Source organism: Cupressus sempervirens, chromosome 5 (genome assembly GCF_028749045.1).
Source record: "Cupressus sempervirens isolate cs-2001-9-10 chromosome 5, ASM2874904v1, whole genome shotgun sequence".
Classification (NCBI taxonomy): Eukaryota; Viridiplantae; Streptophyta; class Pinopsida; order Cupressales; family Cupressaceae; genus Cupressus; species Cupressus sempervirens.
The window spans coordinates 218,463,369-218,473,496 of NC_143122.1; the positions used below are offsets into that span (position 1 = coordinate 218,463,369).

Here is a 10,128-nt window from a genome sequence, read left to right on the forward strand (position 1 = left end):
TGTGGATTTTCTGTCCAAAGAGAGTTTTCTCCATAAGAATTCTCAAGAATGTGTCTGTATCATCATGGTTTCTCTGCATTGTATCAACATCTCCATAGCTAGTTATTTTTCTTTTTACTTATATGAATTGCCAAACATTATTAGAGAGAGAGAGAGAGAGAGAGAGTTTTGTGGTGCAAAATAAATCAATAAATGTCAATAGTAAACTTTACGATATGTGTATAAATTGAGTAGCCTATACGCTTGCATCAGATCATCTAAAGTCTGTAGTTCTGTACTTATATAAAATATTAATATTGCGTAATTGAAAGGAAACAACATGACTAATTGGTTTTTTTTCACAGTAATATACCATTTATCAAAAAAATAGATTAGGGGTGTTTGTTTATATAATGAACTATTTAAGTTTCAAAAAGAAAAAAGCACCATGAAGTGACTTACAAAATAATTTGGTGTCTAGCATACAGATACTTCAGGTCTTAATGTTCTTATTAAATTGATCTTCTTTATCCATAAGGATCAAAGTCTCACGAATAGCACAAGGATTGGATGAGATTCATCAATTAGATTACCTATATCGGTGAGGTTTTTAGTAGCCTGATAGACGCTACAGTCCAGTTACATCAGATCTCCTCCTTTCTTGCACCTATACAAAAGACTACAAGATGTGCATTGCCTATTGCTTATCTAATTTCATTTGGTTTCTCCACAACAATCTCAATCTTCTTTTCCTCAGCTGCCCTGCGAATTGACAAAATTTGTTTGAATATTATCAGCCTGTCAGCTTGACACAAAACCAGAGCATGCATCTAAGTTGTTTAACCTTTGCCTCCTTTTTATTACTTAAATATCTAGAAACATTATTTTTCCTTCCTTTATTTCCTTGAATTTCTGAGCAAAAAATAAGAGAAAAAATATATATATTATATAACAGGTGTCTAGTTATGTCAATGGAATGGTGAACCAGTGGTACATGAACATACAAATAAAACAAAGGAAGTTCCAAAAGAAGGAAATTTCTGCCTCCAGGACAATATTAGAACAAATATCCACTGCCAATCAGGCTCATACCTTAGGGGCATGGAAAGATCACACTTTGATAATCCAAATTTATCTATGCAACATACTGCACAAGCATAAGAACAGTACACAACAATGAATACCTATGATACATCAAGAACATGTGACATAAACAAAATGTCTCTCTAATATATATGAAATATACCAAAGTCCATGGATCACTCCTACAAGACAACTGCGCACCTGAAGAAGTGGCTCTGCTTTCTGCAATCTACACATTCCTGCCCGTACATAAAACCCAAGCTTCAAAAATTCCTGTTGAACATGTCAGAAGAATATCAGAGAACAGTAATATAGAACATTCAAATTTCAGAGATCAGGTGGCTTAATGGATCTATAGTTATTTACAGAAATCAAAGTGAGTACAGGATCCTTTAAAATGTTGCCACCTATATATATTATTAAAAATAGGGAGTACAGATGTTAGGTACCTGATATTGCAAAAGCCAACTTTCCCAGTGGCTCTCCAACACCTGATATTGTAAATTTCTGAAAATCCATAGACTCGTCCTTGGAACTCTGGGAGAACAATGCATTTGTTGTGTTTGCAGTGCCTGAAATAGCATAGATTGTTAGACAGTGATAAAAATAGTTCTTAAATTTTGTTTTTCCCTAAAGTGTTTTAGAGGTGCAAACATTTAGGATGGCATGTTAAATTCCAGACTCGGTTCATGGGTTCTCCATACCAAGAAAAATTATCTAATTCATAGGTATATTAATCTTGGAATCGTACAAATGCCTCCAATAAATCCAAAGCTTAATCAAGAGAGTTGACTGACATGTAGCTGGCAACTTTCTCATCATTGTATTTCATACTGCTACACCTTGTTCCTTCTACGGATACCATTTCATCACTAAAAGCAAATACAGATAGTGCAGGGCACTTCATATTTGACAGCTTCTACATGTTCGTGGAACTTTAATATGTAAATGATTGGAATTATATTAAGGGGTGGGTTTGCTAATTAGTCTTCTTTACAATGGTTGTTAGTCAAATCTTAGTTAGGCAGTGATCAGATCTTTGCCTTCTAATTTACACCACTAAACAGAAAGTGAAAGAATGGCAATTACTATCTATAGGATAAAAAAGTAATAATATAGTTGAATTTCATTTTATACTGCTATATGCAGAACATATGCAGGTTGCATATATGGAAGAATTCGTATGTGTAGTTTGACATATATAAAGCCATATAGTGAGATTAGCAAATTTACTGAGACTACTCTCATTTTTAATAATGACCTGAAATAACGTGAGAAGGTAAGTTTGATCTCAAAGGTTCGATGGGCAGAAAGGCTTCACACTAATCAAGACGTTCTAAGCTATTAAAAATATTTATGATGATGATTTGAATGTTGTTGCTAATACTGTAATTGATAAGTTTCTGCCCAGGGTGCTTCCACTGTCACAAAGCTTAAATAGAACTTGCTAAGATGCAAAACTTTCGGTTCGCAATCTCCAAGAAATAACTGTTTAGTGTTTTCTTCCCAAAACTTGTTAATTCTGTTGAAACTTTCCAAGATCTCTGATCTCTGGTTCGGAAAGCCAAACCTGGAACTGTCATATGTACTACGCAATGAAATAAAATAAAATGGAAAAAAAAAAATTCTCAACCATCGAAGAGATTTTGAATTCGTTGCACTCATAGGAATAGCTGTACAATGTAGACAGTATTTCAGCTGTTTTGGACCCATTTTGAAATGTGGGGCAGAAGCTAGGTCAACTTAGGTCTTGCCGTACTCCATGACCTCCAGAGTCTTTTGATTTATTGTACATCTTATCCAGACATGGAGATTTCTGAATGAGAATTGTTTTCTTTCGAAAGAGTTGAAAAGCATACGTGCCCATGTCAACGAAAGCAACGGAGGTTCTGCAGTATAGCTTTGAAAAAGGTTGAAAAACATAATTAACTTTTAATTCCTAAAACAGGACAAAACATAACCGAACAGGGAAAAAATTAGAAGTAAACAGAGAATAAGATATTCTCGAAAGTCCAAATTAATTTCACTTCACATTGGTCTAAAACTCCTACATAGTTTCCTGCAATTAATAATGAATTGGATTCGTATTAAAAGAAAAGATCAACCCACAATCAGAGTGCATACAGAACAACTTCTTACCAGTTACACTATAGCTCTGTAATGTTCTTCTAATTATTATTGAAATGAGTTGATCGATTGATTTAATAGCAAATGCATTTCCACCAAAATTCTGAAGTTTATAGAACGCCAAGAATTAAGCACACCATACCTGAGCTGAAAATCAAATTTGACCTTGAAAAGAGGTCTCAGTTGTTTCTTTTTGTTGATAAATTTAAGCCTCGGACCTTCCACAAATTTATCTTCTGATATAGCAACTGGGCAATTCAGTATGAATGAAGAAACATTTCATTGAGATATTAAATTATATTCAGAACATTCAGCAGCAAAACGTTTCTCTTCTCTTCTAACTTCGACTTCTCAAGAGGCTAAATTTTTCGATGGCCGGACTAGAGGAATAAGTCGTTATGAGATTGCCAAGCAAGGAAAATTAAAGCAGGGTTCCAAAATCAAATGGATGGTTTTCAGATAATTAGCCGTTGCTTTGTCCAGCTATCATAATTCAAATTGGCAGTTGGTTAAGAGGGGAGAGGAGCCACGTAAGAAAAGATTAAGCCACGTAAGACGCTTTAGAGAGTTGCATATTCGTGGTTAAATTTAAAATAAGATGCCTTACTTTTACATTTTAAATTTTAATCTATGATTACCCAATAAGATGCATATATGTAGGTAAAATTTAAATATAACTTTAGATTAAACAATAATAACATTTATTCTTATAGAAAAATTATTTTAAATCTATTCAGCGACTTTTCTAAGGTATATTGAATATAATATGATATATAATTTATTTTAAATATATTGAGTTGTGATAAATATAATATATGATTAGTTAAATCTTATAATTTATATAAGTTCTAATTTTTCACTAAAGTATAAATACAACTTTTCAATATATTCAAATCTAGATTCTAGGTTTGCATTCATTTTACTAACATCTTAGTTTAGTTGTCAAAATCTTATTAAGACATGAAAGAAAATGCTAAATCAAGAAATATGTCATTTATTTTTATTAAAAGAAGTTAATAAAAAAGGATTTGAGATGGCATGAAAATTTTGTATGGATACCAATAGAAACCCTATGTTATGACTATGTAAGATGGGGATAAGAATCTAGGGGTTGGCAAAGTGGGAAGAGGAAGGATTTTGAGGGATTCTTTATAACAAGGTAAATCAATAGTATAGATATATTTAAAATAATCCATCTAAAGAAATATGATAGATATCCATTATAATATGACTAAAAAATAATTTACTACATATAAAACTATTTATATTTACATCTTGTTCCATTTATTTATTTTGCATTCACTTGAGTTTTTTATTTTTATTTCTTAAAAAAGATTATTTATATTTTCATAGTTTATAATTTTAGCTAATACTTGATGTAGCTTTTATTAAATTATACTTACTATGTTCAACTTTTTACTTCAAATCAGATTTGTCTACGAGTTAGTGCAGGCAATAACTCAATTGGTTAGGGTTAAGCAAAAACACATGACATGAAAATAACAACACATAACACAATATTTATCTCGTGGAAACCTAGCTAGGGTAAAAACCATGGTATGTGAGTCGATCCTCAAAATTTGCACTCTTTTTGAAGTGCGCTCGGTCAAGAGCTTATCCCTATTAGAAGATTATGACACTAAGAAGGGCCACCCTGTTAGGGGATTTGTTTGGGACCTATTAGGATCTTGCTTTGTTAGGAGCAACCTAGTTAGAGGACTTTGGAACACTAGCTAATGTGCCACCTTCTTAAGGGATTTGTACAAAGAATCTATTAGGGTCCACCCTTAATAGGATTTGGTATTGTAAAGGTAAGTAAACAAGAAAAAATGATATAATGATTTTTTCTACTAAACTTAGCTTTATGTAGATCCTTTTTCAACTCTCTTGTTCAGTTGGGAACTCTGCTCTTCCCTCTCTCATCTCTGCAACTTTGTTTATTGACCACTTGTGTGCTCCTCTTTCTCTTCTTGTGCACATGAAACTCTTTGTGTTGTTCAGGCACACTCTCCTTTTCTTAGCACAATCACTCTGTGAAGATATCTCTGATCACTCTTCTTTGCTTTTTGAAATTCCACTTTAGCTCAGCTCTCTTCAATCTGTGGCTAGTCACTAGGGAATCCAACCCTTCCTTTTTCCATTCTGCCTCCTTTTATATTGTTCTCTTAGCTTCTCTTAGAAGCTTCAAACTTGCAAATTCAAATTTTGAATTCTCACCCCTACCCCTAGCATGTTTCCAGTTGTAGTAGTGCACTACTCTTGTCTAATGTGTTGTGGTCATATGAGAGTCACAAGTGTCATGTGTGCTTGATGGTTTACTCTTGACTAGGAAGAATTCAAATTCAAATCTAGTTGTTCCTTGGTCTATTCCCCATCACCATTAAATGTGACATTGAGTGTCCTTGTTAGCCTTTACATGACTGGACAGTTGTAGATTCCTTGCTTCATGCATGTCTTGCTAGCCTAACCTCTCCAACTCATTGATCCTTTTGCATTTTCTCTCTCTTTGCTTTCTTCTTTAGAAGCAGACTACACTTAGCATGCTTCAATTAAATGGATCACCTTTATCATTGCTTCCATTGAGCTTGTCTTCTTTTCTACCTTGATTAACCTTATGAGTTAGGGTTCCACATTGTCATACCATGTCAGTTGTTCCTCTCTACCGATCATGATCCCTTTGCATGTATTATCATAAATGACAACACCTTTGATAACTAAGTCTACTAGTCTGTCTATTGATTAGTCTTCAACTCTTTGGCCAACAAATTCTATGAATTAGTTAGCAAGATAGTGTAAAAGTATTATAGATCATAAGATATTATCTTTTGGCGCTTGGATTTGAGAAGAAATTTTGAATTTCTTAATTGTAATACATTTAGGGCTTGGATAAGTCAAAGGACAAGTTAAACCAATATAAACAGGTGAAAGAACAACTTTGTGTTGTTGATCATGTTCCAATTTGTGCCATGAAGAAGTGGACGGTGTGATCCATACAGAAAGAAGTGAAGAGTGTTGAGAATTGTATTTTGAGCTTAAGTGGAACTGATTAGGCAAAGATAGTGTTGTTATACTGATCATTCTTTCTTTTGTTCTCTAATAATTGCAATAACTAAACTCCATTAATTGGGTGGACTCTTATATGTCCTTATTGTAAATCCTTTAAAAAGGCAATACTTTAGCTAGTGTTCAAAGTCCTTTAACAAGGCTATCCTTAACTACGTAAAGCTCTTAATAGGGCTTGAGGTAAATCCCTTAACAAGGTGGCATCTAACACCTAACAATTTCTTTGCAACTCCTAATAGGGTTAAGCTCCTCACGGGGTGTACTTTAGAAGAGTACATTATTTGTGGGTACTAATCCCCACCATAATTTTGATCCAAGTTGGGTTTCTACATAACCAAAATATATATGTGTCAAATGTGCATATGTTTTTGTGTGATGGACTCTTTTATTTGTTTTTATTAATTTTTTTTACCAATTAATGTTTAAATAACTTGAAAAGGTTGATTTATTGGTTATTTATTTTTCACCTCCCCTCTTAGTAATTGAAACACTATTTGAGATTATGTGTGTTGCACACATTACATAATATTTTTATATTGTATTATTTTATTTTATTATGTAATGTTTCATCTAGGATCACCTAGATGGACATGCAACATGGAGAGATTCCCATGGGATATACTTGATGAGTTGTATTCTAACATTGTGATCATATTTGACATAATTATTTAATATAGGGGAAAAGTATTAAATGTCCAATATTAAATGTAAGGTCAATGGGTTAGGTAGAAAATGGTTTTAGCACATGGTTTATGTAATACCACTTGGTCTTTTGTGAGACTTGCTACTATATGTTAGAGTGCAAGGCAAGAGAATCCCCAAAGGAGATGTCCTAGCCCCCAACAAATAACCACACAATGGAAACACAAAACAAGATAAAAGATATGATACCAAAATGTAACTCTTTATTCATATAATAATTGTTTATATGCAATGAGTCGAGTTATAAGGCCTTCCCGGATACAGCCAAATACAAAAACAATTACAAAATAGTTCTGCAAGATCCCTTAAGATCCAATCCAAACACTAGCTAGTCTAGATCCACACACTAGTAGAAACCTCCAATGAATATCTAAACTTGTGCTTGCAAGCCCACCAAGCAATCTCCTTGTTTCACAAGCCTCAGCTACTAGCTCTTCTCAAAATTTGCTCTTCTGTCACATCCCCTTCTCCAAACCAGATGAAATTATGAATAAGACTTTACAAGACCCCCTACTTATACCCAACTAAGCCACAAGTCAACCTAGTTCATTAAAAATTAAAATAAACCCAAACATTAAATATTTGCATAAGCCACAAGTCGGCTACAACACTCATTAACTACCCTCAACCCAAATTAAATACCAAAAGTCAACTCACAGACAACTTGGGAACCACAAAGACCAAGACCAAACTAAGTGTCAAAAACTATCACCAAGCATCAACATTCTACCAAGCATAACTGAGCTCCAACAATGATTGAGCCAACTCGGGCATCACTACAACCAAACTATGCAAACCAAGCCAAGTTGGCCAGTGCAAACCGAGCCTTAATAGATGTGGAGTCTTCCAGAAGAAACTAAGCCAACTTGGGCAACATTATCGTAGAACTCCTCAGTGCAAACTAAGCTCACAAAATTTGTCGAGTTCCTCCTTTGCAAACTAAATCCTCCAACTCTAAGGTCAAACCACACCACCCGTACAGGATTTCTAGCCAACCAAGGATGCTCTTTGCATTAGACACCCCAAGTTCAAAAATATGTTCTTAGTAGTTGGAAGAACATCTTTAGGGACTCAACACATAAATCTCAAATTGGTTCTTCATATACATATCATCCAAGTCGTCAACTTGTACACTCTTTCCCTTGTTCCACTTCTGCTTCTTCACCTCCATCCTTAGTGTGTTATAGGTCTATCCTTCAACTCAACTTGGCTACCAATATTTAGGTTTCTTTATCCTTTAAAGAAATCAGGGAATTCTTCTTGCCACCTTTCACAATTGAAAACACATTCTTGACACAATCATGCATACCCCTACAATCATACTACCAAGGTTTTTAGGTCTACCAAGCAACAAATGACAATTGTTCATGTTCACAATATCACACAACACTTGATCCTTATACTACACAATCTAGAAATCAACAAGGCACTGGTCCCTCACTTCCAAAGCATGCTCACCTTGCAACCAACCAATCCTATAAGGATAAAGATGTCTCACTCTCTGCAAACCAATTTTCTAACCCATCTCCTCGGCAACAAGGTCATCAACACTACCACCATCCATATTCACATTATAGACTTTACCATAAAACTTACAACGAGTTCGAAACAATTTACTCCTTTGACAAGATTCCGATGCTCTCTAACCAACTAGTACTTTCCGAGCTAGTAAATTCTCTCCTTGCTCAAGTTCATTGGTAGTGTTTTTAGTCTCATTCACAACATCAGTTCTTTTACCATGGGGACATTCAAAATATCTATGTCTTGCTTCACCACATCTATAGCAAGTAACCTTAAACTCACATCCACCTGTCCTTCTCTTCTAATCAATGGGTTATGGTTCATCTTGTGCACTCAGTCTAGCTTTTTCCAAGCTATTATGCTTCTCCTTCCCTCTTGAATTACCTTGAATTTTCCTCTTCAACGTATCTTCTACCTTTAGGGAATACTGTTAAGCATCCTCTACTGAATCAATCTTCAACATAACAAACTCATCTTGGATATTGAATCTCAAACCGTCAATGTACCAAGCTACCCTCTCCTTTGACAATTCTCTATGCCAAGATCAAATAGTCAATTTGTAGAGCTCCTCGGTATAATCTTTCATAGACATATCCTTCTGCTTTAGATTTTGCAAGTTCTTAAACAACTCAAGTTCATAATCAACAGGAATGAACTTAGCCTTCAATTTAGTCACCATCAATCTCCATCTAGTGATCTTTGTTTCACCTTCCTCCTCTTTGTCTCTTTGTAATTCTTTCCACCAAAGAGCAACATGTCCTTTCAATTTAGGTTGTGCCAACCTCACTTTGAGTGGATCTCCAATATCCTCTAACTCAAAGTAGTCTTCCAATTCACCAATCCAATCAATTAGGTCTTTAGGATTCAAAGTAGCCGATAAATTAGAAACATCCATCTTATGCTTCAACTTCAACTAAGATCCAGGTCTAGAAAACTAACCAACCCTATTTCCCATAGGTCTCTCCACATGATCAGTTCTGTCTTCATCACTTGATCTATCAACCTCAAAGTCTTCAACAACTTCCTCATAACCATCTTCAGTACCTACATGTTGAGATACACCACCTATAACACTTATGATCTCAACAATCATATCACTCTTCATCAATGCCATCTTGTTTGAGAGCCTTGCTTCCACAGCATCATAGAGATCATCAATAGCCCTAGGGTCCAATTTTCTTGGAAGTGTCTTCTAAGATCTTTGCAAACCCAATAAAGCCACAAATCCAAAAGATAAATCAGCTCCAAAAGACCAACCTTCTCTTCCATCCTTCACCCCAAGTCCTAGTGCAAACTGCCTCAACCTCAGCGATTTGTCTACACACTCAAGAACAATTGTGCTCTGATACCACCTGACATAGTGCAAGGCAAGAGAATCCCCGAAGACAATGTCCTAGCCCCTAGGAAATAACCACATAGTGGAAACACAATACAAGATACAAGATCTGATACCAAAATGCAATTCTTTATTTATATAATAATTGTTTACATGCAATGTGTTGAGTTGTAAGGCCTTCCTAGTTATGACCAAATACAAAAGTAATTATAAAATAGTTTTGCAAGACCCCTCAAGATCCAATCCAAAGACTAGCTAGTCTAGATCCACAAGCTAATAGAAACTTCCAAGGAAGATCTAAACTTGTGCTCACAATC

The 10,128-nt window shown here is 34.8% G+C and overlaps 1 long non-coding RNA gene across 1 annotated transcript; it reads right to left on the reverse strand.

Annotated features, from left to right (window-relative positions):
- Positions 1-354: 354 nt before the first annotated feature.
- LOC149555205 (uncharacterized) lies at positions 355-3,592 on the reverse strand. The gene is made up of 5 exons (XR_016365287.1): positions 3,332-3,592; positions 1,512-1,634; positions 1,264-1,335; positions 1,072-1,126; positions 355-741 (listed from the first exon to the last, which is right to left on the reverse strand). It is a non-coding gene; the product is annotated as an uncharacterized LOC149555205 (long non-coding RNA).
- Between the last annotated feature and the right edge of the window lie 6,536 nt (positions 3,593-10,128).